This window comes from Triticum urartu, chromosome 5A (genome assembly GCF_056163025.1).
Source record: "Triticum urartu cultivar PI428250 chromosome 5A, HENAU_Tu73, whole genome shotgun sequence".
Classification (NCBI taxonomy): Eukaryota; Viridiplantae; Streptophyta; class Magnoliopsida; order Poales; family Poaceae; genus Triticum; species Triticum urartu.
In genome coordinates, this window is record NC_141877.1 from 366,280,336 (window position 1) to 366,291,138 (window position 10,803).

Sequence of the window (10,803 nt, forward strand, 5' to 3'; positions counted from 1 at the left end):
ACCTCATGACTTATACAAAGAAATTAAGAATGAAATTGCTCCTATTGAGTTAGAAGATATTGATGCTACTATTAAACTTGCTAATAGAGATACTATTGCACCAATTGGAATTGTAAGAGACGTTAAAGTCTTGTGTGGGAAAACTAAATATCCTGCTGATTTTCTTGTTCTTACTTCTCCGCAAGATAGCTTTTGTCCAATTATATTTGGTAGACCCTTCTTAAATACTGCCAATGCTACCATAGACTGCACTAAGAATATTGTTACTGTTGGTTTGGATGATATGGTTCATGAGTTTAATTTCTCTAAATTTAGTAAACAACATCGTGAGGAAGAATTACCTAGTAAGGATGAAATTATTGGTCTTGCTTCTATCGCCGTACCTCCTAGTGATCCTTTAGAACACTATTTGCTAGACCATGAAAATGATATGTTCATGAAGGAAAGAAGGGAAATAGATGAAGTATTCTTTAAACAGGAACCTATTCTGCATCACAACTTGCCTGTTGAAATTTTAGGGGATCCTCCTCCACCCAAGGGTGATCCCGTGTTTGAGCTCAAACCTTTGCCTGATAATCTTAAATATGCTTATCTTGATGAAAAGAAGATATATCCTGTTATTATTAGTGCTAACCTTTCAGAGCATGAAGAAGAAAGATTATTGAAAACTCTAAAGAAGCACCGTGCTGCTATTGGATATACTCTTGATGATCTTAAGGGCATTAGTCCCACTCTATGTCAACATAATATAAATTTGGAAGCAGATGCCAAACCAGTTCGTGATCCTCAACGACGTCTGAATTCTAAAATGAAAGAAGTGGTAAGAAAAGAAATACTAAAGCTTCTAGAGGCAGGTATAATCTATCCCGTTACTGATAGTGAGTGGGTAAGTCCTGTCCATTGTGTCCCTAAGAAGGGAGGTATTACTATTGTTCCTAATGATAAAGATGAATTGATTCCATAAAGAATTATCACAGGTTATAGGATGGTAATTGATTTCCGCAAATTAAATAAAGCTACTAAGAAAGATCATTACCCCTTACCTTTTATTGATCAAATGCTAGAAAGATTATGCAAACATACACAGTACTGCTTTCTAGATGGTTATTCTGGTTTCTGTCAAATACCTGTGTCGGCTAGAGATCAATCAAAGACTACTTTTACATGCCCTTTTGGTACTTTTGCTTATAGACGTATGCCATTTGGTTTATGTAATGCACCTGCTACCTTTCAAAGATGCATGATGGCTATATTCTCTGACTTTTGTGAAAAGATTTGTGAGGTTTTCATGGACGACTTTTTTGTCTATGGTTCCTCTTTTGATGATTGCTTGAGCAATCTTGATCGAGTTTTGCAGAGATGTGAAGAAACTAATCTTGTCTTGAATTGGGAAAAGTGCCACTTTATGGTTAATGACGGTATTGTCTTGGGGCACAAAGTTTCTGAAAGAGGTATTGAAGTTGATAAAGCCAAGGTTGATGCTATTGAAAAGATGCCATGTCCTAAGGACATCAAAGGTATAAGAAGTTTCCTTGGTCACGCCGGATTTTATATGAGGTTCATTAAGGACTTCTCAAAAATATCTCGGCCTCTGACTAATTTATTGCAAAAAGATATACCATTTGTCTTTGATGATGATTTTGTAGAAGCATTTGAAATACTTAAGAAAGCATTAGTCTCTGCACCTGTTGTTCAGCCACCTGATTGGAACCTACCCTTTGAAATTATGTGTGATGCTAGTGATTATGCTGTAGGTGCTGTTCTAGGGCAAAGAGTTGATAAGAAATTAAATGTTATTCATTATGCTAGTAAGACTCTAGACAATGCTCAAAGAAATTATGCTACTACTGAAAAAGAGCTTTTAGCAGTTGTATTTGCTTGTGATAAGTTCAGATCTTATATTGTTGATTCTAAAGTAACTATTCAAACTGATCATGCTACTATTAAATATCTTATGGAAAAGAAAGATGCTAAACCTAGACTTATTAGATGGGTTCTCTTGCTACAAGAATTTGATTTGCATATTGTTGATAGAAAGGGAGCTGAGAACCCCGTTGCAGACAACCTGTCTAGGTTAGAAAATATTCTTGATGACCCACTACCTATTAATGATAACTTTCCTGATGAACAATTAAATGTTATAAGTACTTCTCGTAGTACTCCATGGTATGCTGATTACGCTAATTATATTGTTGCTAAATTTATACCACCTAGCTTCACATACCAGCAAAAGAAAAAGTTCTTCTATGATTTAAGACATTACTTTTGGGATGACCCACATCTTTATAAGGAAGGAGTAGATGGTGTCATTAGACGTTGTGTACCTGAGCATGAACAGGAACAGATCCTACGCAAGTGTCATTCCGAGTCTTATGGAGGACACCACGCTGGAGATAGAACTGCACATAAGGTATTGCAATCTAGTTTTTATTGGCCTACTCTCTTCAAGGATGCCCGTAAGTTTGTCTTGTCTTGTGATGAATGTCAAAGAATTGGCAATATTAGTAGACGTCAAGAAATGCCTATGAATTATTCTCTTGTTATTGAACCGTTTGATGTTTGGGGCTTTGATTATATGGGACCTTTTCCTGCCTCTAATGGATACACACATATTCTAGTTGCTGTTGATTACGTTACTAAGTGGGTAGAAGCTATTCCAACTAGTAGTGCTGATCATAACACTTCTATTAAAATGCTTAAGGAAGTTATTTTCCCGAGGTTTGGAGTCCCTAGATATTTAATGACTGATGGTGGTTCACACTTTATTCATGGTGCTTTCCGTAAAATGCTTGCTAAATATGATGTTAATCATAGAATTGCATCTCCTTATCACCCACAGTCTAGTGGTCAAGTAGAGTTGAGCAATAGAGAGCTCAAATTAATTTTGCAAAAGACTGTTAATAGGTCTAGAAATAATTGGTCTAAGAAACTTGATGATGCATTATGGGCTTATAGAACTGCATACAAAAATCCTATGGGTATGTCTCCGTATAAAATGGTTTACGAAAAAGTATGTCACTTACCTCTCGAACTAGAACATAAGGCATATTGGGCTATTAAAGAGCTCAACTATGATTTTAAACTTGCTGGTGAAAAGAGGTTATTTGATATTAGCTCACTTGATGAATGGAGAACCCAAGCTTATGAAAATGCCAAGTTGTTTAAAGAAAAAGTTAAAAGATGGCATGACAAAAGGATAAAAAAGCGTGAATTTAATGTAGGTGATTATGTATTGCTATACAACTCTCGTTTAAGATTTTTTGCAGGCAAACTTCTCTCTAAATGGGAAGGCCCCTATGTTATCGAAGAGGTCTATCGTTCCGGTGCCATAAAAATCAACAACTTCGAGGGCACAAATTCGAAGGTGGCAAACGGTCAAAGAATTAAACATTATATCTCAAGTAATCCCATAAATGTTGAAACCAATATTATTGAAACCGTAACCCCGGAGGAATACATAAGATACACCTTCCAAAACGTTTCAGACTCCGAAAAGGAATAGGTATGTGGTACGGTAAGTAAACCGAATCCAAAACAATTTTTAAGGCAATATTTCTCCGTTTTGGAATATTTAGAAAAATAGAAAAATAAGTAGCAGTCCGGGAAGGACACGAGGGCCCCATGAGGGTGGTGGGCACGCCCTACCCCCTGGGCGCGCCCCCTACCTCGTGAGCACCTTGAGTGCTTTCCGGACTCTGTTTTCTTGCACCTTACGTATTTTGCTCGGTAAAAATTCATTATATATTCTCCCGAAGGTTTTGACTCCCGTATCACGCAAACCTCCTCTGTTTTTGTTTCTAGATGTTTTTCTAACAGATCTAGGTTATCATGACGGCCCCAAGCGCCTCCAAGGACAAATTCTTCGAGAAGGTCATCAACCCTTACCTCACGGAGGTGCTGCGACACCCTCAAACCATTGAGTTGCATGATGGGTTGCTGCACATCCGCGATGAAGAGGGACCAAAGGGAACCGGAAGCGTGGAGACGAGGCTTGAAGCAATGGAGCAACAAATTTTCAAGTGCAAGGGGATGGTGGAGCATGGAATCAACGCTAGCCACACGATTCTCGCGGAGTTCACTAACAACTACAAGCCGGATGCCAAGAACACCGAGGAGGCCATCTTCAAGCTATATGAGAAGATTGAGCACTTCCAAGCCCAAATCTATGACCTGCAAAACCAAAACTGTGAGTATGAATATAGATTCAAAAGAATGAGTTTGGCTGCAGATTCGAGGATTCCGAAGACTCGATCATCCTTCTATGATGGTGAACCTATGCCTTGGAAGATGGATGACAAGCCTGCATCATCAACAACACCTCCACCTTCTTCACCAACCAAGGAGACATAATCACATGAGTATGGGCACTCCCCTTGGCAACTGCCAAGCTTGGGGGAGGTGCCCCGGTATCGTATCACAATCACAACTCTTATCTTTACCGGTTTTTCTTAGTTCAATCCTATTAGTAGTATCTTGATCTAGTAGAATAAAGTTTATGGCATGATCTAGTTTTGAGTTTTGCTTTATGATCTCTCTATGTAATCGAGTCCGTGAGCTATATATAATAAATATTAGTGTTGAGTCAAGGGCTTGATTATTTTGCCATGATCTTGGGTGAATAAAAGAAAAAGAGAAAAAGAATAAAAAGAAACAAAAAGTTCATATTGATCTTATTGAGAGTAATGACTTCACATAGAAAGAGTATGATGATTAAAAGTTGTTGGGAGTTGGCAGACATAGCTTTGGTCATTGTTGCAATTAATAGGAAGTAATAAGGAAAGAGAGGTTTTCACATATAGATATATTATCATTGCCATCTTTTATGATTGGGAGCACTCATTAAAATATGACATGCTAAAGAGTTGATGTTGTACAAGGAAGACAACGTAATGAGTTATGTATTTCTTATATCTGAGATAAAGTATATTGTCATGGATCCTCTAACTTGTTGAGCTTGCCTTTCCCCCTCATGCTAGCCAAATTCTCAGCACCAAGTAGAAATACTACTTGTGCTTCCAAATACCCTTAAACCAGTTTTGCCATGAGAGTCCACCATATCTACCTATGGATTGAGTAAGATCCTTCAAGTAAGTTGTCATCGGTGCAAGCAATAAAAATTGCTCTAAATATGTATGATTGATTGGTGTGGGAGAAATAAGCTTTATAGGATCTTGTGATGTGGAAGTAATAAAAGCGACGGGCTGCATAATAAAGGTTCATATCACAAGGGGCAATATAAAGTGACGTTCTTTCGCATTGAGATTTTATATATCCAACCCTAAAAGCGCATGGCAACCTCTGCTTCCCTCTGCGAAGGGCCTATCCTTTATTATTATCTTCTACCTTATGCAAGAGTCATGGTGATCTTCACCTTTTCTTTTTCATTTTATCCTTTGGCAAGCATAGCATGTTGGAAAGAACATGATATATATATCTAATTGGATGTTGGGGAGCATGAACCATTATTGTTGACATTACCCTTGAGGTAAAAGGTTGTGGGGCAAAACTATAAGCCCCTATCTTTCTCTGTGTCCGATTAAAACTCCGTAACCACAAGTATCGCGTGAGTGTTAGCAATTATGGAGGACTAAATGATAGTTGAGTATGTGGACTTGCTTTTTAGCTCTGACATAGACTCTTTCCGATATTATGATAAATTGCAGTTGCTTCAATGACTGAGATTATAGTTTGTCGGAACCCAATAAGGTTTATGATTTATACTTTTGCATTGTGAATAGATCATCACTTGAACATAAGTAATCATATGACAAAATCTATATATGTTGCTGTTATGAGAATAATCATGATGCCTTCATGTCCGTCTTTTATTTTTATCGACGCCTCTACCTCTAAACATGAGGACATATTTATTGTTACCGGCTTTTCGCTTGAGGACAAGTGAGGTCTAAGCTTGGGGGAGTTGATACGTCCATTTTGCATCATGCTTTTATATCGATATTTATCGCATTATGGACTGCTATTTCACTTTATGTCACAATAGTTATGGCTATTCTCTCTTATTTTACAAGGTTTATATAAAGAGGGAGAATGCCGGCAGCTGGAATTCTGGTCTGGAAAAGGAGCAAATATTAGAGACCTATTCTGCGCAACTCCAAAAGTCCTGAAACTCCACGGAACGTCTTAAAAGAAATAAAGAAATATCCACGCAAAAGATGAAGGTCAGGGGGCCCACACCCTGCTCACGAGGGTGGGGGGAGCCCCCCTTAGGGCGCGCCCCCTACCTCGTGGGCCCCCTGGTGGCTCTCTGATGCCCATCTTCTCCTATATGAGGTCTTTCGATGAGAAAAAAATAAGGAGGAACTTTTCGGGACGAGACTCAGCCGCCACGAGGCGGAACCTTGGCGGATCCAATCTAGAGCTCCGGCAGAGCTGTTCTGCCGGGGAAACTTCCCTCCCGGAGGGGGAAATCATCACCATCGTCATCACCAACGGTCCTCTCATCGGGAGAGGGCAATCTCCATCAACATCTTCACCAACACCATCTCATCTCCAAACCCTAGTTCATCTCTTGTATCCAATTCTTGTCTCAAAGTCCGGGATTGGTGCTAGTAGGTTGCTAGTAGTGTTGATTACTCCTTGTAGTTGATGCTAGTTGTTTATTTGGTGGAAGATCATATGTTCAGATCCTATATGCATATTATTACCCCTCTGATTATGAACATGAATATGCTTTGTGAGTAATTACGTTCGTTCCCGAGGACAAGGGAGAAGTCTTGCTATGAGTAGTCATGTGAATTTGGTATTCGTTTGATATTTTGATAAGATGTATGTTGTCTAACCTCTAGTGGTGTTATGTGAACGTCGACTACATAACACTTCACCATTATTCGGGACTAGAGGAAGGCATTGGGAAGTAATAAGTAGATGATGGGTTGCTAGAGTGACAGAAGCTTAAACCCTAGTTTATGCGTTGCTTCGTAAGGGGCTGATTTGGATCCATATGTTTCATGCTATGGTTAGGTTTACCTTAATACTTTTGTTGTAGTTGCGGATGCTTGCAATAGAGGTTAATCATAAGTGGGATGCTTGTTCAAGTAAGAACAACACCCAAGCACCGGTCCACCCACATATCAAATTATCAAAGTATCGAACGCGAATCATATGAACGTGATGAAAACTAGCTTGACGATATTCCCATGTGTCCTCGGGAGCGCTTTTCCTATTATAAGAGTTTGTTCCGGATTGTCCTTTGCTACAAAAGGATTGGGCCACCTTGCTGCACTTTATTTACTTTTGCTACTTGTTGCTCGTTACAATCTATCTTATCACAAAACTATCTGTTACCACTTATTTCAGTACTTGCAGAGAATACCTTGCTGAAAACCGCTTATCATTTCCTTCTGCTCCTCGTTGGGTTCGACACTCTTACTTATCGAAAGGACTATGATAGATCCCCTATACTTGTGGGTCATTAGGTGTCCGGGCTATGTTGGATGGGCCGGACTGATGGGCCGTGAAGATACAAGATAGAAGGCCTTCCCCCGTGTCCGGAGGGGACTCTCCTTTGCGTGGATGGCAAGCTTGGTGTTCGGATGTGAAGATTCTTTTCTCTGTAAACCGATTCTGTATAACCCTAGGTCCCTCCGATGTCTATATAAACATGAGGATTTAGTCCGTAGAGGCGATTAGAATTCATATAGGCTAGACATCTAGGGTTTAGCCATTATGATCTCGAGGTAGATCAACTCTTGTAACCCCTATACTCATTAAAGTCAATCAAGTAGGACGTAGGGTATTACCTCCATAAAGAGGGCCCGAACCTGGGTAAACATCGTGTCCCCTGCCTCCTGTTACCTTCGATCCTCAGACACACAGTTCGGGACCCCCTACCCAAGATCGGCCAGTTTTGACACCGACAGACGACGGTAGCATTATAAGGTGACCCCTCACTAAAATTTCAAGATAAAATTGTGTTCTCCCCTAGTGTGCACCATTGCGAAAGTTCGTGGTTTCGAAGCACCATGTGATGATCGGGTGTGATAGGCTCTACATTCACAAACAACGGGTGCAAGCCACTGTTGCACATGCGAAACACTTGGGTTAAACTTGACGAGCCTAGCATGTACAGAAATGGCCTCAGAACACAAGAGACTGAAAGGTCAAACACGAGTCATATAGCAGATATGATCAACATGGAGATGTTCACCATTGAAACCACCTCATCTCACATGATGATCAGACTTGGGTTGGTGAATTTGGATCGTGTTACACTCAGACAACCGAAGGGATGTTGATTTGAGTGGGAGTTCTTAGGTAATATGATTAATTGAACTCATTTATCATGAACAATAGTCTAAGTTATCTTTGCAAATTTATGTTGTAGATCAATGGCTCACGCACTAGCTCCCCTGAATTTTAATGCGTTCCTAGAGAAAGCTAAGCTGAAAGATGATGGAAGCAACTTTGTAGACTGGGCCCGTAATCTGAGGATTATCCTCACGGCTTCCCATAAGTCTTATGTCCTTGATGCACCGCTTGGTGCGCCACCCCCTCCAGCGACTGTGCACGTTGTGAACGCCTGGCAGTCGCGTGTTGATGACTACTAAATAGTTCAATGCGCCATGCTGTATGGCTTAGAGCTAGGACTTCAAAGGCATTTTGAACGTCTTGGAGCATATGAGATGTTCCAAGAGTTGAAGTTTATTTTTGAGAAGAATGCCCGGATCGAGAGGTATGATGCCTCCGATAAGTTCTATGCTTGCAAGATGGAGGAGAACGAGTCTGTCAGTGAGCACATACTTAGAATGTCTGGGTACTACAATCGTCTTGCTGAGTTGGGAGTTGAGCTCCCGCCAGAGGCTGTCACTGACAGAGTTCTTCAATCGCTACCACCTAGCTACAAGAGCTTTGTGTTGAACTAGAACATGCAAGGGATGAACAAGACAGTTGCCGAGCTGTTCGCGATGCTAAAAGTTGCTGAGTCAGACATCCAAAAGGAGCATCATGTGTTGATGGTGAATAAAACCTCTAGTTTCAAGAAAGGCAAGGGAAAGAAGGGAAACTTCAAGAAAGGTGGCAAAGAAGTTGCTCCTCCCGTGAAGAAACCCAAGGCTCGACCCAAGCCAGAGACTGAGTGCTTCTATTGCAAGGGAACTGGTCACCGGAAGCGGAACTGCCCCAAGTATCTGGCCAACAAGAAGGGGGCCAACGTCAACAAAGGTATATATGATATACATGTTATTGATGTGTACCTTACCAACTCTCGTTGTAGTGCCTGGGTATTTGATACAGGTTTGGTTGCTCACATTTGCAACTCAAAGCAGGAACTACGGAATAGACGGAGGCTGGCAAAGGACAAAGTGATGATGCGCGTGGGAAATGGTTCAAGGGTTGATGTGATCGCCGTCGGCACGCTCGCTCTTAGGTTACCATCGGCATTAGTGATGAACCTGAATAATTGTTATTTAGTGCCTGCATTGAGCATGAACATTATACCTGGATCTTGTTAAATGTGAGACGGTTACTCATTTAAATCAGAGAATAATGGTTGTTCTATTTATATTGGTAATATCTTTTATGGTCATGCACCCATTCTGAGGGGTTTATTCTTGTTGAATCTCGATAGTGATGATACACATGTTCATAACATTGATGCCAAAAGATGTAGAGTTGATAATGATAGTACCACTTTCTTGTGGCACTGCTGCTTATGTCATATTGGTATAAAGCGCATGAAGAAACTCCATGCTGATGGACTTTTGGAGTCACTTGATTTTCAATCACTTGACACATGCGAACCATGCCTCATGGGCAAAATGACTAAGACTCCGTTTTCCGAAACAATGGAACGGGCAAGTGACTTGTTGGAAATCATACATACTGATGTGTGTGGTCCGATGAGCATTGACACGCGCGGTGGATATCGTTACTTTCTCACCTTCACCGGTGACTTGAGTAGATACGGGTATATTTACTTGATGAAGCATAAGTCTGAAACGTTTGAAAAGTTCAAGCAATTTGAGAGTGAAGTTGAGAATCATCATAACAAGAAGATTAAATTCCTATGATCCGATCAAGGCCTCATTTCATAGGGAAGCCCAAAGTGGCTCTATTTCATTCTATTTCACTTCCTAGCACTTGCTATCATTTAATATCCATCCCTTTGGTCTTATTGACATAAGATATGGGGGAGAGTATCTGAGTTATGAGTTTGGCAATCACTTAAGACAATGTGGAATTGTATCACAGTTGACGCCACCTGGAACACCATAGCGTAATGGTGTGTCTGAACGTCGTAATCATACCTTATTGGATATGGTGCATTCTATGATGTCTCTTGCCGATCTGCCACTATCGTTTTGGGGTTATGCATTAGAGACAACTACATTCACTTTAAATAGGGCACCATCTAAGTCCGTAGAGACGACACCGTATGAACTGTGGTTTGGCCAGAAAGCCAAGTTGTTGTTTCTTAAGGTTTGGGGTTGCGATGATTATGTCAAAAGGCTTCGGCCAGAAAAGCTCAAACCCAAAGCGGACAAATGTGTCTTCATAGGATACCCAAAAGAGACGGTTGAGTATAGCTTCTATCTCAGATCTGAAGGCAAAGTGTTTGTCGCTAAGAACGGGTCCTTTCTCGAGAAAGAGTTTCTCTCGAAAGAATTGAGTGGGAGGAAGATAGAACTTGGTGAGCTGGTTGAACCTTTACTTCAACCAGAAAGTAGCACAACACAAAAAGATGTTTCTGTGTCACCTACGTTAGTTGAAGAGGAAGAAAATGATGATGATCATGAAGCTTCAGATCAAGTTACTATCGAATCTCATAGGTCGACAAGGATACAT

At 40.5% G+C, this 10,803-nt stretch overlaps 1 pseudogene; it reads left to right on the top strand.

Moving 5' to 3' along the window:
* Positions 1–8,348: 8,348 nt before the first annotated feature.
* On the top strand, positions 8,349–10,233 carry LOC147971412 (uncharacterized; annotated as a pseudogene).
* Positions 10,234–10,803: the final 570 nt, after the last annotated feature.